The sequence below is a fragment of the Canis aureus genome, chromosome 33, assembly GCF_053574225.1.
Source record: "Canis aureus isolate CA01 chromosome 33, VMU_Caureus_v.1.0, whole genome shotgun sequence".
Lineage (NCBI taxonomy): Eukaryota > Metazoa > Chordata > Mammalia > Carnivora > Canidae > Canis > Canis aureus.
In genome coordinates, this window is record NC_135643.1 from 32614123 (window position 1) to 32632397 (window position 18275).

Consider the following 18275-nt stretch of genomic DNA (forward strand, 5'->3'; position numbering starts at 1 on the left):
CTAGCAATTGAGTTAATAATTAATCATGCTTACATGCTGAAGCCCCTGTAAAAAATCCCTGAAGTTTGGGAGAGCTGCCAGGGTGGGAGAGTTTGGGAGAGCTGCCAGGGTGCTGACCTACCTGGAGGTCCTGGGAAGGCGATGCTGCTGCAGAGGGAAGGGAAGCCCTATGGCATTACCACCCCCTACACCCTGCCCTACACATCTCTTCCACCTGAGGTTCATCTATATCTTTCCTCATATCCTCTTATAATAATCCAGTGAATAACTGTTTCCCTGAGTTCTGCGAGTCAGTCTAGCATAGTATCAAACCTAAGGAGGGGATCATGAGAATCCCAGTTGGGAGCCATTCAGTAAGAAATACAGGGAACACCCAGGACCTACAATTAGTGCCTGAAGTGGGGGAGTCTTGTGAGACTGAGCCCTTAGCCTCTGGGATCTGATACTAATTCCAGGTAGAGAGTCTTAGACACAAATTAAATTAGAGAACATCCAGCTGGTATCAGAGAATTAATTGGTGTGGGAAGAAAACCCCACACATCTGGTTTCAGAAGTATTGTGAATGTGGTGTTATTGTATGTGAGCAAAGGAGAAATACAAATGGGTTCCCCCCCAAAAAACATATTAGAGGAATTCCAGCTAATAAACACAGAAAAAATGATAGAATTAGGAAATTACCAAACATCCCTTAATGAAATAATGGACCTGGGCAAAAATCATTGATAACTGCTAATACTATTAGGAGAATAGTTGATGAGGCACTTTACAATGGAAGAATCAGGCTGATGCTACTCACACCTCAGTCAATTGTATCACCAAAAGTGGGACAATAAATCAACGATAAAATAACACTTTGGGCATAGTTCGGGATTTTTAGTGTTTACTGAGTGTTAGATAAAATTAGTGAAGTGGTATCTTAAAATAACACTAAAGCCAAAAAAAAAAAAAAAGTGAAAGTGGAAGTAAGAAAAACTTGATTCTTTCTTGATAATATTGAACCAGGGATAAGGGTACAAGGAGATACATTATATTAGTCTTTCTCCTTTTGTATTTATTTTTAAATGTCCACAATTTTTTCAAATCAGAAGGTCAGAGAAAGGAAGAAATACCAAGGATAATCATCCAAAGAATGGGTAAAAAATAGAGATGATGAATACTATGATGTGTATCAAATAAGCTAATCAGAAAAGAATATAAGAAGTGTCAATGATGTAAAGTCCAACAAAAAATCAAGAAGAAATAGAGTATGTACTAGGTGAGGTCCTGAGGATAATGAAGAGAGATGGCTGACAGCAAAAACAAGCCCTTGATTGACAGAGTGCCCTTTTGGATATTGTCGAATAGAGATCAGCAAACTATGGCCCCTGAGCCAAATCCCATCACCACCATTCCAGGTTCTATTGCAACAGGGCCACACTCACTCAGTTACATATTATCTGTGGCTGATTTTGTGTTACAGTGGCAGAGTTGAGCAGTTGTGTCAGATACTGTGTCCTTCAAAGTCAAAAATATTCACTACCTGGGCCTTTACAGGAAAGGTTTGTTAACTCTTGTTGTAGAAGATGAAATCAGGAATGAAGGTCAGGATGTCTAAATTTGCAAAGAAATATGGGTGTCTCTACCAACAGAAAAGAAAAGGAGGTAACAACAATGGATGAAGAAATTGGAAATTGGAGGCAATAAAGAAGGTTGATGAAAAGCATCTGTCAGAGCACCCTTTTCTTTGTAAAGTTGAAAGCCCAGCTACCTGTTGAATGAAATGAGGCTAGCAACATCAAGGCTTTGAGAGGAGGGAAGGTTATGAAACAATACATATCTCTGTATCATGAAGAGCAGAAATAGCATCACTGAGGGGAATTTACAGAACATTACCTTTTAAAAATCTCTTTCAATTGTTATCTATTTACACCAACACCAATATACCCAATGACTGGCTTTAGAAATTAAATGTAATATTAATGTTGAAGCCTCCAATGATCTTTCCCTAATCTTCACCTCCACCTCTATCCTAGAGGCAATTACTAACCAGAAAGTGTTGGTTATCATTCCCTTTAATACTGTTATACATTAATTTTATTTAATGTTGTTATACATTTGTATTTTGTGTAAAAGCAACAATAAATATCCAGTGTTAGAATTTTTTTTAAAAAAAATACTTTTAAGGTTTGTATAAATACAAAAAAGACCAGAAGCATTTAAAATGAGTCAGATTGGCTTTATAGAAAATGAAAATTACAGTAATTGGTATTTATAATTTGATAGAAATGTTAAACCGCAAACTAGACATCATTCAGGAAAGAATTCCTGCAATGCAAGTTAAATGTGAAGAAATTAACCAAAATGCAGTAGAAAAATAGAGGGATGGAAAATAAAAAGAAAGAACATGAGATTTGGAGGAAAGAAGGAGGTCTACCATCATCTAGTGGGAGTTTTAGAAGGAGAAAAAGACCATGAGGGAGAGGGAATCCTCTTAGTCACATGAAGAAAATGAATCAAGAAGGGCATGATCAATTGTGTCAAATGCTGCTTAGATAAGAGTACTGTGAATTAAATTGTTTACTAGTAACCTTGGTGTGAGCAGATATAGTTGGGTATTGGGGGTGAAAGCCCCAATAGAAAGATGCATTTATTTTTTATTGCTGCATAACTACCACACACTTAGCAGCTTAAAACAACACATATTTATTATCTCACAGTTTCCATGGGTCAGAAGTCCGGGCACAGCTTAGCAAGTCATCTGCTCAGTGTCTCCCAAGGCTGCACTCAAGGGGTTGGCCAGGCTATGTTTTTATTGGGAGGCTTGATAAGGGAAGAATGCACTTCCAACTTTACCAGGTTGTTCCAAAACTCATCAGGAGATGAGTAGTGGGACTGACATCCCCACTTTTTTGCAAGCTGTTGGCTGAGGTCAATCTCAGCTCCTTGGGGCCAACATAGCTTGTGACCATGTGACTCTGCCACAGGCTATCTCATCGGCTGAACTTCTTCAAGACCAGTGGAGGAGCATCCCCTCCTTCCAGGAGGCAGAGTGAGTTTTATGCAACATAACTTAATCAAGAAGCAACTCACAACTTCTACCCACCATCAAGGGGAGGGAATTATACAAGGGTGTGATTCATTGGGGGTTCCCGTAGGGTGCATCCACACAAAAGAGTTCAAAAGAGGACGCCTGGGTGTTTCAGTGGTTGAGCGGCTGCCTTTGTTTTGGCTCAGGTCGTGATCCTGGGGTCCTGGGATCAAGTCCCGCATCGGGCTCCTTGCTTCTTCCTCTGCCTATGTCTCTGCCTCTCTGTGTGTGTCTCTCTTGAATAAATAAATAAAATCTTAAAAAAAAAAAAAGAGTTTAAAGGAGAAGAGAGGGATCCCTGGGTGGCGCAGCGGTTTAGCACCTGCCTTTGGCCCAGGGCGCGATCCTGGAGACCCGGGATCGAATCCCACGTCGGGCTCCCGGTGCATGGAGCCTGCTTCTCCCTCTGCCTGTGTCCCTGCCTCTCTCTCTCTCACTGTGTGCCTATCATAAATAAAAATTTAAAAAATTAAAAAAAATAAAAATAAAAAAATAAAGGAGAAGAGAGAAAAAGAAATGGAGCAAAAGGATATGGAATACTGTGTGAGTTTTTCTTCAACAGAGAACAAAGAAATGGGGTGCTGGGTAGTGGGGGAAGTGGAATCAAGAGAGATAGAGAATATTTTTTATATAGATAGAAGTCACAGCATGCCAATGGGAAAGTTACAGAAAGTGAAGAAATGATGATACAGGGGAAAGAGAAGGGAGAATTGTGGGTGCAATGCCCTTGAGGAGGCAAGAGGGATGGAATCCAGTACACAAGTGGAAGGGATAGCATTAGATTAAAGCATGCATCGTTTATCTGTGGTAACAGGTGGCATGGCATGGTACTAGAGTGCAACATCTGTGGGCATGAATAGGTATAGTAGGTAGTACTGTGTGGAAATTCTGTACTACATCCCTCAGTCTAGCTCTTTCTGAATACAGTTCTTTCTCTGTCCCCATGACCAGAACCTTAATTGAGGCCTGCATGATCTCTGACTCCAGTGTTGCCCTACATCCTCCTCTGAGACACCAGTGATCTCTCTCAAATACAAATCTTACTACATCATTAACTTGCTTTAACTCCTCCCAGGAAACACAAATAAGGGGTTAAAAAAATAGAGAAAGGATATGAACAGAAAATTCGCTATTTTCACTCATCAAATTGTGAATATGTTAAAAGGTAATACTCAATTCTGGAAAGGTTGGAAGAAATCCTGTTTTAACTGATGATAGGAATGTGTTTTATAGTAGCCTTAATGGAAAGGCTACTATATGCCTTGACAATATATGGTGTCTACTCTTGGACCTAGTAATTCTTCTATGAATCTCTAATGAAGAAATAATCAGAAATATGAACAAATACAAGTGCATCTATCATAAGCTTACTCATGATAGCTAAAAATAATGAAATAATTTAAAAATTCGAGAGTAGGGGAGTAGTATTACATATTATAAAGCATTACAAATGTTAATCATCCATTGAAATTGAATGTTTTCAAAAATATTTTATTTATATACAAATTCTAAAGTAAAAAAGCAATTTATAATTATATATGAATTTTAAAGTTAAAAAAAGCATTTACAGTATTGATATCTGTATGTAGGTATCTATATGTATGTATATGTAAGTAGAAAATATAATGTATAATATATGGAAATGGTTATTATATTTTTTCCCTAGCTAGTGAATTTATGGTAGTGGACATTATTTTCTTCTTTGTCATTTATATTTTCTAAATGTTTTAGAATAAGCATGCACCACTTATCAAATATGTATTTATTTGCACATGATGTAATGAGCGTGGATAGTATTTAAGACTGATGAGGTGCACCTGGGTAGCTCAGTGGTTGAGTATCTGCCTTCAGATCAGATCATGATCCTGTGGTCCTGGGACTGGGTCCCACACTGGGCTTCCCACAGGTAGACTGCTTCTCCCTCTGCCTGTGTCTCTGCCTCTCCTTCTGTGTCTCTCATGAATAAATAAATAAAACCTTTTTTATTTATTTTAAAAAGTAAATTTTATTTTTTAATTTATTTATAAAAAAAAACTGATGAATCAGTGACCCCTACCTCTGAAACCAGTAATACATTATATGTTAACTAATTTAATTTAAATTTTTAAAAAATTTAATATAAAGAAATATATAAAATACTTTTTTAAAAAGATGTATTTAATATGAAATTTAAATGGTTCTCTTTTTTAATAAAAGTCTACATTATCAGATGACCGTATAGGGCCCATCATTCTCCTTAGCCCACCATGCCTCCTAGTCTTGTAATCTACTCTCTAGAAACACCAAACTGCTAATGGTTTCAGTATGAGGTCACCCTGTCTCCTCCCACCCCACTACAAGCTGCTTTGTCACTTGATGACTATTTTCGTGCTTTTCTTACATCTGCAGGGACAGTCACTCCCTATGTCCTCTCATCTTTGAAGATTCACCTCAACCAACACTTCCTGAAAAAATCCTCCTTGATATCCTTTATCCCCATTCTCTTTTTCTCCACAACCTAAGTAAAGGACTCCTCCTTTGATGTCTCAAAATAATTGTGCAACTATCACTGTACAGTTATCATGGAAGCTAATACACACTTGTGTCATATTATCTACACTATAATTGAATTTTAATTATCTATTATATTATTTCTCTATTGCTGCTTGACAAATTCACCCAAAACTTAGAAGCTTTGAATAACAAAGGATTATTATATACAGAGGATTATAAAAGGCTGTTAGCTTGAAATTTCTACAGATTAGAAATTGGAGAGTGGCTTTGCCAAATAATGCTAACTCAGAGTCTCCTTAAGTTTCCATCACAATATCCGCTGGGGCCGCAGTCATCTGAAGGCTTGACTGGGACTGATGCATCTGCCTCCAAGCTCTCTCACATGACTGGTAGCGGAAGGTGTCTTCCTTGTTGGCTGTTGGCCAGAGGCCTCGGTGCCTCACCACATGGGCCTGTCCCTAGCACAACATGGCAGCTGGCTTCAATCAGAGTGAAAAATCTGAGGGAAAGAGAGAAACAGAAGTCACAGTGTCTTTAATGACGTAACCTCAGAAGTGACACACCATCATTTCTATATACTGTTGGCTGCACAGATCAGCTGTGATATGATGTGGGAGGAGACCAAAGGGCATGAATATCAGGGATCTTTGGCTGGCTTGGAGATCATTCTATCTCACCAGCCTAAATGGAGCCCTCTGTACCCTCAGCACTTGTTTATATTACTGTCTGCTTAACAGTTGGGGCTTAGCTCATTTTTGTTTAAATAATTGAATGAATAAGTAGATGTTAAGTCTATACATTTTAAATGCTCAATAACTGCTTATTAGCTAACTACCTCTTGCTACATAAGGCAAGAGGCAATAAGGTTTTATGTCTTAATTACAGAAGAATGTCTGAGCTCTCCAGACTTCAGGAAACCATTCTAGGACAAGGTAGGATATGGGTAGATATAGTGGATGGACAGAAGGATGGAAAGTTGGAAGGAAAGGATTTCTTCAGTTCTACTTCTAATTTATGAAGAAAGTTGTTTTGCTTCCTTATGTTTAAAATTTTCTAATTTCCTCCCCCACTCTTATTCTTTTTTTAAGATGTTATTTATTTATTCATGAGAGACACACACAGAGGCAGAGACACAGGCAGAGGGAGAAGCAGGCTCCATGCAGGGAGCCTGACGTGGGACTTGATCCCGGGTCTCCAGGATCAGGCCCTGGGCTGAGCCACCTGGGCTGCCCCCCACTCCTTTTCTTTAATGCTTGTTTCTTACAGCAAAGTGGCCGCTGGGATATTTTCAAGTAACTTTTAGAAAAACTCCATCGTCGTGTCTCTAAATTGAATAAATAATTAATTTTTAGTTTAATCTTTTGTGTGTAGTGCCAAATGGCAATATGTAAAAATCTAAGTTTCAAGAGTTGGATTCAACTTAAAGAGACTTAATTAATTTTTGTCCCTTCAGACATCAGAAATGGCAGCCTTTTGTTACTGTCTTTTTGCACTGTTATTGTTTTGGAGATGATGTTTGGTCCGTGTAGTTTGGTTATACAGATGTCCTCTGCCCTCACAGTTCAGTAGAAACTAGGTGTAAAGTGTAAGAAGCAAGAGTGAGAGAAAAAAAATAAATCTCTTTATTATGGTGCATAAACCTTCAGTGAGAGGGAGCTTTGCAGCTGCACAAGGAGAAAAATGCATTCAAAACTATAATGCCAGTGTGAATAATCCTTTCTCGAATGCTGCTTGCAGACTGCTCCAGCTTTGTCAGGTGAACTTGAACCGGGCCATCAGATTTGCCCCCATTCCCATTGCACACTCTGTCTATCACCCCGGGGCATTCACCATCTTGACTGTTGTTTAAAGAGAACAAGCAATCCATCATTGAACCAGGGAGTCACTTTCTCATAGAAAAGTAAAATCAGCATGTGACACTACTCAGCCCTAGTGTTTTGCAGATTAAAATGATACATGGCGACTCACGTGTTACTAGGAAGATTAAGTCGGTTATCTTGTTCCGCTGCTCAGACAAAAGAATTCCCCTCGAGCAGTAAGTGGGAGCTTTCCACAAGCCGAAAAAGTTGGACCCCCACTATACGGTGGTGAAACAGAATTTAACAGGAAGACAGAAAAAGAACGTTATTTACATCTCCACACCTTCCCTGTGGAAGATGGTACAAAGCAAAGTCCGTCCCAAAAGGGGGAGCTGTTAAATCTTTGTGGAAGCCTTTACAGTTTGAGATGCCAATTTTATGACCAGACACACACACACAATTTATTGTCTGACTGCCTCCTCAATTGATTTAAATATAGTGAAATAAATGAGCAGCCGCTGGCCCTGGGGCAGTTTGCTTCATAAGAGTAGGTTGCAAATCCTGCAGCTACAGTATCAAGTTATTAACACCGTTATTCCATTGTGTGATCTACACAGTAATAAAATTTTAAATGAATCTCATACAGAAATGAGCTCACAACAGACAGCCTTTAATTTGCCAAGCCCAGGCAAATATTTATCATATAACAGAAAATAGTATTTTCTTTTCATAGTTGAATCTGTAACTGTTATATTTGCTTTTACAAAGTAATTTTCCAAAGGAGAAAGACAAAAATAAGTATCCAAGTGTTTGATTTTGGAATAAGTGCATTAATTGAAATTAACGTAGGAAAAATACATTTCTTTCTAATTAAATATTTTTGAAAACTTAAAATAATTTTAAGGCTTAATATATGGTTTGCCATTTAGATCTTAACCCTGTAAATGATGCAGGTTAAAGAGAAAGACTATTGTGTTTTCTTTCGGGTTCTGATGAATTTTAGGAAACAACTGTTGTTGCCAAATGCTTTCTTAAAATACAGACCATTTTTCTAGTTGAAAGGATTTAGAATCAGAGAATGCCCTCTTCTGCTACTTCTAAGTAAATTTTCAAACATTGCTCATCTATAACCATCTATATGTCATAGAAGTGTTCTGTAAGAGTGAATGCCAGCACCGGAATATGTAGGCTTTCACTGCCAAGGACAGACACCAGATTCAACCTTCTTTTCCTACACAAATCACCAGAAAGGAGAAGGACTGTTTAAACACTTTTGTTAGACATTTGACATGGTCTTTTCCAAATAACAGAAGGACCCACAGCGACTGGCTTTGAGGGGCCGTGTTCCCAATGTGCTTTCAATAGGGAACATTCTCTCTGGGCTGAGCACCTGGATCATGTGCAACGTTCCCTTGGGCTGGACAGCAGTCACTGAGCCACCTGCATCAGAGAGGATGGTAGATGAGGGACGGGAGCCTCTGGCCAGCTGTAGCTTTCCCCAGCCTGCAGGGCATATTGGAGCAGGAGCCAGGCCAGGCCAGAGCAGCACATGGGCATCCATCTGAGTGGCTGTCCTCTTTGCCCCACCATAGATGAGTTAGCAAGAACCTTCAATGGGTATAAATAAAGGTTAAGAGCATTGGAGCCCGGGAGCCTTTGAAACTTGCCTGTGCAAAGACTCGAAGGCATACACTATTCTGACAAAGGCAGTTTAAAATATCAGAGTCCTAGGACTTTCAGACAAGCACCAAGGAAGATGACCTGAGACAGAGCTGGATACTAGAGTAAGCTTTACAATTCAGCATGGCCTCAACAACCTACTGCAAAACAGACCTAAGCTCATCCTCTTCCCCCCATTCCCTCTTGCCCCTCCACCTTAGCAGCACAGCCTCTGCACTGTCTGAGCCGAGCAAGGAGAGACACTCAACAAACAAAGATTATTCCTAGTATCTGGAGACAGTGTGATCACATACTTGACATCTCTAAAACTCTGCATCGCTAAATACTAGCTTTTTTTTTTTTTACACTCAAGTCTTGGTTACCAGAAAGAAGACTATTGCTTTATATTCGTCTATAGGCCGATAACAGTTTTGTTGTTGCTATTCAGTGGCTACACAGCAACTGATGACTGGGAGGTAGACAGCCTCAACATGCCCCGAATGTCAGGAGAATGCCAGACTTTGTCATCTGTAACCTAAAAATTAAGCTCAAATGCAGATCAAGATGAATTAAGTGCTTGGTCATTTGATGTATATCAACTATTTCACTGCCTTGATGGTTTTGAAACTGTGCCCCAAATGCCATGCTCAGAACATCTACCAACCAGAATATATCTCAAATGGTTTTTAAAAATAAACTGAAAAAGATACTTGAGGAAAGTTAATGTTTTATAAATTTTGAAGGTCAAGTTATCAAGAAAATATTGTTTTCAGGAAGCATTGGTATAGCTGATTATAGTTTGGTATAGCTGATTCATTGGTAAAGTAATTGCTAAAAGACAGAAGGGACCCTACTAGGAGGTTTGCATATTTACTGTAGTGTTTTCCATTGGAAGGATTAATTATCTATTCCACTCTGCTGAAAGTGGCTTCCCTTCTGCCCCTGCAAAATAACCTTACAGTGATTTTCTCTTTCAAACTCTAACAAAGTCATGTTTCTTATGGGAGAAGTAAGCCTCAGAGAGGCACCTAAATCTAAATTCAAACATGTGATCTTTAAGGAAATACACTCACTTTTTTTGTTGTTGTTTTAGAGAAAGCTGTTTAAAAATCCAGACTATGAATGGCTGCCTCTCAATTGGAAAGGTCACTTTGAGTGCACTGTCCACAACATTAACTAGAAATGACCCTTGTCATCACTCTCAGCATGTGGGACAGAAGAAACAAATGAAAAGACACACCCAAAAGATGGTTTCTAGAATAGGCCACTTGGATAATAGATGAGATGCTATACTCATGAGTTGCATGGGCCTCCTGAGGCATTGTTCCCACTGCGCATTGTAGTGTGCTGGGTGGCTTCAAGATTACAAGGCCACAGGGGACCACAGGGTCTCAACTGGGCCGCCATCCCAAAGCAATGGAAATGCCATCTAACTTTCAAATTTCCCAAGCTGAGAACACTCCTTTAGTAACATGCTTCAAGTTTTCCTGACAACGTTTGGCAAAACACATATTATATTCTATGTGCATTTTTTCAGGCAATAAATCAAGAGAAATGTTTTCGTCAAATGATGTCCACACTGTTTTCTCCCCCTGCTATGTGACTGTTGTTAGGAGGGACTTCACTAAGCAAACTGTGCTCTGTTCTTGCCACAGTAAACAAAGAGTTAAGTTACAGAGCCAGCTGGTTGCTTGCCCTGGAGGTTAGAGAGGAAAGAGCAGCCTGCCTGTGCTTTTCTTCCCATATCACCAAAGTAAGCCTTACACACTCCCAACCCCATCTCCTGCCTCCTCCCGTCTGCCCCTTTCTACCTCCCTAAGACCAAAACAATTCAAATTAAAAAGCAAGGACTTCTGACACTGAAGTTATTCATGAGGCTACACCCATCATCTGGTCTTTCCTTTTCTGGGCAATACTTAAACATCAGTTCATGCTCAGTCCCTTCAGGTTCCACCAGCAGTCACTCTCATCAGGCCGCCTGGAAGGAGGGTGGAGGTGGTGAAATCACGTGAATGCACCCTAGCAGAGGAGTGGCACCTAGCCTTAGAGTTCCACGATGTCAATAGGTATAAAAAGACACACCTAGTGGGTGCCTGGGTGGCTCAGTTGGTTAAGCGTCTGCCTTCGGCTCAAGTTTTGATCCCAGGTGTCCTGGGCTGGAGCCCCACATAGGGCTCCCTGCTCAGTGGAGAGTCTGCTTCATCTTCTGCCCCTCCCCCTACCCACTGACATTCTCTTTCTCTCAAATAAATAAATAAAATCTAAAAAAAAAAAAAAAAAAACACCTAGGGACGCTGTCGTGAGGACTAGAGATAATGCACGAGAAGGACTTAGCACAGTAACCAGCACATTTTGGTGTTCAGTAAAGGAAAGAGTTTTATTATCATTATATCCATGCTCTTTCCACAGTGCTGTCCTGCAGAATCCATTTTTCCCAGTCCCACTCACGCTGACTTTGGCGGCCAAGCCCATTTACCTGTGTGTAACTTCAGAATCACCCCAGACACAAAAACAGTCCTGGTCCTAGGGACAAGTCATTTCTGATGGGGGTGGGAAGTGGAAAATGCAAATTACAGCACCAATAACAATAGAATTAGAGTCTATTCATATATTTACTGATGCTCAGTCATCATGATCACATCATCTTGGAATATAATTTAAACCATATCAAATTGCTGTTTTTAAGTCAGATTATTTGTCAATAATCTAATATTGGCAAATTCATATGATTTCAACCTAAATAATACCTGGATATGATCCTCTCATTTTCTCTCTCTCCAACCTCATTCCCAGATAATCCTTCGTCCTCCAGCCTCTCCTGACTGTGGTTCCCCAAATGTGACAAGCCATCCCAGGGCTCCTCCCTGTGCCTGCAGTATCTTCTCCTACCTCCCCCCTTGAAAATTCTTGTCAATCAAGACACTGCGCTTGTCACTTTTTCAGGGAGCCCTTCTCTGGCCGTTCTCCTCACACTCAAGCACACACACACACACACACACACAGAGGCTCCATTACACCATCACAAAACTTTATGGTGGGACCTCAGTTGCACTGTAAATTCTTGTTTATGAATCTGCCTCCCCCATCAGATTATGAGCACATGAAAGCAGAGATGATGAGCTCATTTTATCAGCCTCAAGGCCTAGCCCAGCACTCGCTTGTTAATCAGGCCTTGTTGAATGAAAGAAGGAAATCATTAAAAATCTTCAAGATTAATGAAGAGTGTAGTTTTATGATTGGCCCATTGTGGGATAACTCTTAGTATAATACAGTGTTTAACATCGTGCCATGCATATAGCACGTGTTCCATAAATGTTTGTGAACTGAATGAATGAATGATGGCAGGTGAAAAATCTCTTAATTAGATCCAGAGGGTCCTCTTTATTTGTACAATCCAAATAAGAAAGGCGTTCTCAGACACTGAAAAAGCTATGCCGACATCTTTGTCTTACAAAAGACTCATCTGAATGATAATGAGCATGGAAAATGGATTAGCTCTTGGGTGGACAGGGGTTTTTTTTGTTTGTTTGTTTGTTTGTTATTTGTTTTGGAAGGTCTTTTTGGTCTACGTGCAAAAGTAAAAATGCTTGAGTGCTTCATTATTTAAGGAGATTCAGTTCCCTCTTATTTTCCATGATTTTGATTTTAATACTTATTTAATTAAGAAAATTAAATTATCTGTGAGAAGCAAATTAAAACTGGCAAAAACTAATGGTTCATTGTATTGTATTAATGTTGATTTTTATTATATTTTATATATCTGCTAATTAGATAACTCTGGAGAATTGATTACCATCTCTTCTTGGACCCTAGTGATAAGGCATAATTATCCCTAGGTATACTTTACTACTGTGTGATCAAGAAGTGTTGGTAATCTAATTTTTTAAGATGATCAGCTGGGAAATCTGACTGGCTCAGTCAGAAAAGCATGTGACTCTTGATCTCAGGGTCGTGAGTTCAAGCCCGATGTTGGGAATAGAGATTACTTAAAAAAAAGATGATCAATATATATTGTTAACTCACAATATATATATTATATGTTATGCTCTAGATAAAGCATATGGATTATTTTAGAAATACAGAATGTCTAATTTATTGATCCTGGCTCAGAAACCATCTGTTTAAGTCTGTCTTAAGTGCATATTTTTCAAATCACATAAATTAAAGAGTTTACTTCCTTTTTAGCCTGAGCAGATAAGCATTATTGAGATTAAGGGCACATTGCAAAACTATAACAGGCACTTAAACTTGCTGTACCAAAATGCTACGATTGTTTCCTGACTTTTTCCTGATTAATCTCAGGATCATTCTTCATCACCCCCACCCAAGGGTTAAAAGAAGACTAATAGCATCAAGCCCAAAGATTTTAAGATTAGAAAAAGCACATGTGAAGTTCAACAACTGTGTCTGGTGCAGAGTATTCTGTAAATGGCTATTGTTGCTGCTGTTTTATACCATTATTATTATTTATCCACCACATTTTCATTCTCTAAACCAAAGCAGAGCCACACTTAAGTATCTTAGTTTTGCCTTGCTCTTGACCAAGGCTATTCCTATATGATTGCCAGTTGCTCTAATTCTTCTTTACTGATAGAATCTGCTTTCTGTATAGTTACCTCCCCATCATCCCACTGTTGTTTCATGGCATCTCCTCCATATTTTCTTTGATCCAATCTCTGCTAAAAGTCCATTCAACATCATCCTGATTATGAAAACATGTCTTTCCAAAAGCCTCTTATTCTGGTAACAAAGGATCACAAAATCATTTATGATCAGGGCTGCAGCATTGCCCAGCCTCAGAGGGTTCCATTCACCCGAAATCAACATGTATTAGTTTTCTATTGCTATTGACAAATTGCTACAAATGTAGCATCTTAATACAACACAATTTGTTATCTCCCAATTCTATAGGTCAGAAATCCAGAATGGTGTAGCTAGGATCTCTGCCCAGCAACTCACAAGGCTAAAATCAATGTGTCAGCTAGCTATGTTCTCATCTGGAGCCTAAGTCCCTCTTCCAGTCTCATTCCTGTTACTGGCAGGATTCAGCCCTTGCAGCTATAGAACTGAGGTCCCCATTTCCTTGTTGGCTGTTAGCTAGGGATTGCTCCAGGCCACATGTGGCTGCTCTCCTGTCCTTGCGCAGAGCTCCCTCCACCTTCAAAGCCAATGGTACAGTGAAATTCTTCTCATGCTTCAAATCTCTCCGACTTCTGCTACCAGCTGTAGAAAACTTTCTGCTTAGAAAGGAGTCACCTGATTGAGTCAAGTTCACTATAATAATCTTCAGATCTTAAGGTCAGATTTTACATCTGCAAAATCTCTTTAGAGCGGTACCTAGATAAGTGTTTGAATAACCAAGGTATGAGAATCTTGGGAGGCCGTTTCTAAAATCCTGCCTACCACACAATGTGAGTTTAGTTCTTCTGATTTTGAGATGCTGAGTTTCATGCATGTTTTAAGGTTTTTAATTGGAAGGAACAGACACTCTTTGAAGATAATTAAGTTGAGTCCGTATGAGATGATAAGGGAAGTAGTTGCATGTGAAAATCCAAGACCTGGAGCAGACAAAGGATCCAAGGATCCACAGCAGGTGTGAGTAAATTTTTGCTCTGGTGATTTTCCCCATAACATAACTTAGCCACTTCCCCTGATTGGCTCCCATCTGTCTTTCAAGTTTAAATTTCTAGAGTTTGCTTCTATCTAGGATGTAGAATACCAGAAGAAAAACATGGTTCCCACCTTAGCAGCCAAGAAAAGCTAGAAAATCTACAAATTGTTCTTGAGCCCATATAAGAGCTGAGGTTACAAGGCCACTAAATGAATTAAATCCCAAATAATTGCAAGCCCCTCCAAGGAGAGATAAGAAACACAAACTCTCTGACCTTTGGCAACACTTAAAAAGAAAGAGATGGCCACGATATAAGTCACTAAGAAAAAATTAACTAAAAACTTAATGAAGTCTTTAAAAAAATGATTTTATTTATTTATTCATAAAAGAGGCAGGGTGGCGGGCAGAGACCTAGGCAGAGGGAGAAGCATGCTCCATGCGGGAAACCCCAATGTAGGACTTGATCCAGGATCCCAGGATCATGCTCAACCACTGAGGCATCCAGGCGTCCCAACTTAATGAAGTCTTAAAGGACAAGTATGGACTAAAGTATGAGTTTGTAATAGCTGGGAGTCAAAAACACAAGGGGACTTTGCCGTAATTCACAAGTTCTTTTCCCCTGGAGTCTCATGAGAAAACCTAGGGACAGAGTAGGCATGTAGGAGGTGATCAGTGGTACAGGCATATAGAAAATGTGGGGCTGTCACTGTGGCAAAAGTGTGAAAGCCCCCCCGCCCCCCCAGCCACATGGGTCATTCTCTCATAAAAAGCAAAAAAGCCTGAACTTGCTGAAGGAAGGGGGCACACCTATTGCTTCTGGGAGCTGAATAAAAGCAAAAGCCCTATGCCCCTTAGCAAAAGCAGGAAAACTCTAGGACTCAGGATCCTGCACTGGTGTAAGGATAGGTATACTATTTCTGGGAATAAATAAGAAACTCTTTTCTATCCATGATTACAAATCAGAATTCAGCCCGCAAATACTGATAAAGCCCTGTCCTTGAGAATCAGGCCAAGGGTCTGCTGAAGACTGAAGCTATTCCAGAAAAATAATCCCGTTTCCCACCATAAGCCTACCAGACAGTAATAAGAAATGGTAGCTAATAGCTGAAGGAAGATAAAGCACATGTAAGAGAAACAGGCATACAGGAAGTATAGAAAGCTGAAGATAGAGCAGGAGCAATAAGGAAAACAAAAAACAAAAAAAAACCAACAACCGTCCACTGGCCCAGGCCCACCCAACTCCAGGCACGAAGAACAGTAGCCACCACTGCAGGAATTTAAAACTTACACTGCAGGGCACCTGGGCAGCTCAGCCAGTTAAGCGACTGTCTTTGGCTGAGGTCATGATTTCAAGGTCCTGGGATGCAGCCCCAATGTCAGGCTCCCTGCTCAGCAGGGTGTCTGCTCCTCCATCCTGTTCATGCTTTCTCTCTCTCAAATAAGTTAATTAATTAAATCTTTAAAAAAACAATAAAAATAAAGCAAGCTTACACTGCAATGAAGAAAATGAGAGTAACAACAAAACCCAAACCCAGATGAGCTTCTGGCTAAACGAACTCAACCTCTGACATGAGAGCCTGATAAAAGAAGCATGCCCATTTTCAGATTTAAATATTCTTTAGGGCAGCCTGGGTGGCTCAGTGGTTTGAGTGCCTGCCTTCCACCCAGGGCGTGATCCTGGAGTCCCAGGATTGAGTCCCACATCAGACTCCCTGCATGGAGCCTGCTTCTTCTTCTGCCTGTGTCTCTGCTTCTCTCTCTCTCTCTTTCTCTCTCTCTGTGTCTATCATGAATAAATTTTTAAAAATCTTAAAATATGTATATATTCTTTAACTCAGCTTGTACTACTCTTCTACAAATGATGTCAAGACCGCTGAAATGATAAAAATTTTTAAAAAGCATAAAAAACATTTTTAACAAATAAAGCAATCAACAGAACTAGTTATCAGAGATGACCCAGATGTTGGAAGTATCAGTCAGAGATTTTTAAATCACTATGATTGATATTTAAAAGAATTAATAACAAAGGCTGATAGCATGTATGAGAACAGATAGGGAATTTCTGCAGAGACATAGAAACTTTTTTTTTCAAGTCGAATGGAAATTTTACATAAAGAAAAAAAAACACATTATCAGAGATGAAGAATTCCCTAGATGGGCTAATCAGCAGAGTGAGCACAACTGAAAAAAAAAGAACCAGTAAATTTGAAGATAGATCTGTATATATTATACAAACTTAAATGAAAAGAGTTAAATAGAAAAAAAGAGCTGTGTAGCAGTATCAAAAGAACTAATATATATGTAATTGGATTTCCAGAAAAAAAAAAGGTAGTGGAGAATAAAGCAGATGAAATATTGAAGAGGCAATTTCTGAGAAATTTCCAAAATTAAAATCCAAAAACCCAGAGAATTCCCCAAAATAGAAATACCAAAAGAAGCCATACCTAGACACTTTACAGTCAAACTCCTGAAACCAACGATAAAGATAAAATCTTGAAAGCGACCAGCAGTGTGAGTAGGGTAAGATGGAGGGGATACAACATACAGAAGAACTGAGATAAGAATTATAGAAGATTTCTTGTCAGAAACTATACAAGTCAGAAGCCAATGGAGAAATATATTTGAAGTAGTGACGGGAAAAACAGTTAAATAGAATTCTATATCCAATGAAAATCTGTCTTAAAAATGAAGACAGAGGGGCAGCCTGGGTAGCTCAGCGTTTTAGCGCCACCTTTGGCCCAGGGCCTGATCCTGGAGACCCGGGATCGAGTCCCACATCGGGCTCCCTGCATGGAGTCTGCTTCTCCCTCTGCCTGTGTCTCTGACTCTCTCTCTCTCTCTCTCTCTCTCTCTCTCTCTGTGTGTGTGTGTCTCATGAATAAATAAATAAAATCGTAAAAAAAGAAAGACAAATATTTTAAAATAAACAATAGCTGAAGGCTTTCATCACAAGAAAAACTGTGCTACAGGAAATGTTAAAGGAGTTTCCTCATGCAGAAGTATGATACCAGACGGAAAGCTGAATCTACAAAAACCAGAGTGGCAGAAATGTTTACACTCAACTAAGTAATTAAGGAGAAATAAATAAATATAAATGTATATGTAAAGGATGATTTTCTTATTTGTAATCACTTAAGATAATTGTGTAGAGGGAACCCCGGGTGGCGCAGCGGTTTGGCGCCTGCCTTTGGCCCAGGGCGCGATCCTGGAGACCCGGGATCGAATCCCACGTCGGGCTCCCGGTGCATGGAGCCTGCTTCTCCCTCTGCCTGTGTCTCTGCCTCTCTCTCTGTGTGTGTGTGTGACTATAAATAAATAAAAATTTTTAAAAAATTGTATAGAGCAAAAATTATAGCAATGTATTATAATAGCACAATGGGTAGGTAAGAGTAAATTAAAAATAATTATTGTAAGTTTCTTATATTATACATGAAGTGAAATGATATTATTTGAAGATAGACTGTGATAAGTTCATGGTAGATATTGTAAGCTCTAGAGTAAACATTATGAAAAAGTCCAAATGGGAGTATAGTTACTAGTCCATAGCAAAGATGAAATGGAATCATAAAAAATAATCAAAAACAAGACAGAAAAAGAGGAAAAAGGAGAACAAATAGAAAACAACTAGAAAGATGGTAGATTTAAA

General features: G+C 39.3%; 2 long non-coding RNA genes across 2 annotated transcripts in view; one reads left to right on the forward strand and one right to left on the reverse strand.

The window, feature by feature from the left end:
* LOC144303972 (uncharacterized) overlaps positions 1-18275 on the forward strand; it is a 209040-nt gene that overhangs the window by 136308 nt on the left and 54457 nt on the right. The window lies entirely within an intron of this gene.
* LOC144303901 (uncharacterized) overlaps positions 5278-18275 on the reverse strand; it is a 31861-nt gene continuing 18863 nt past the window's right edge. The window contains exons 4-5 of the long non-coding RNA XR_013370924.1: positions 7529-7637; positions 5278-6059 (exon numbers count right to left, since the gene is read on the reverse strand). This is a non-coding gene — a long non-coding RNA (uncharacterized LOC144303901). The remainder of the gene's footprint in view (positions 6060-7528; positions 7638-18275) is intronic.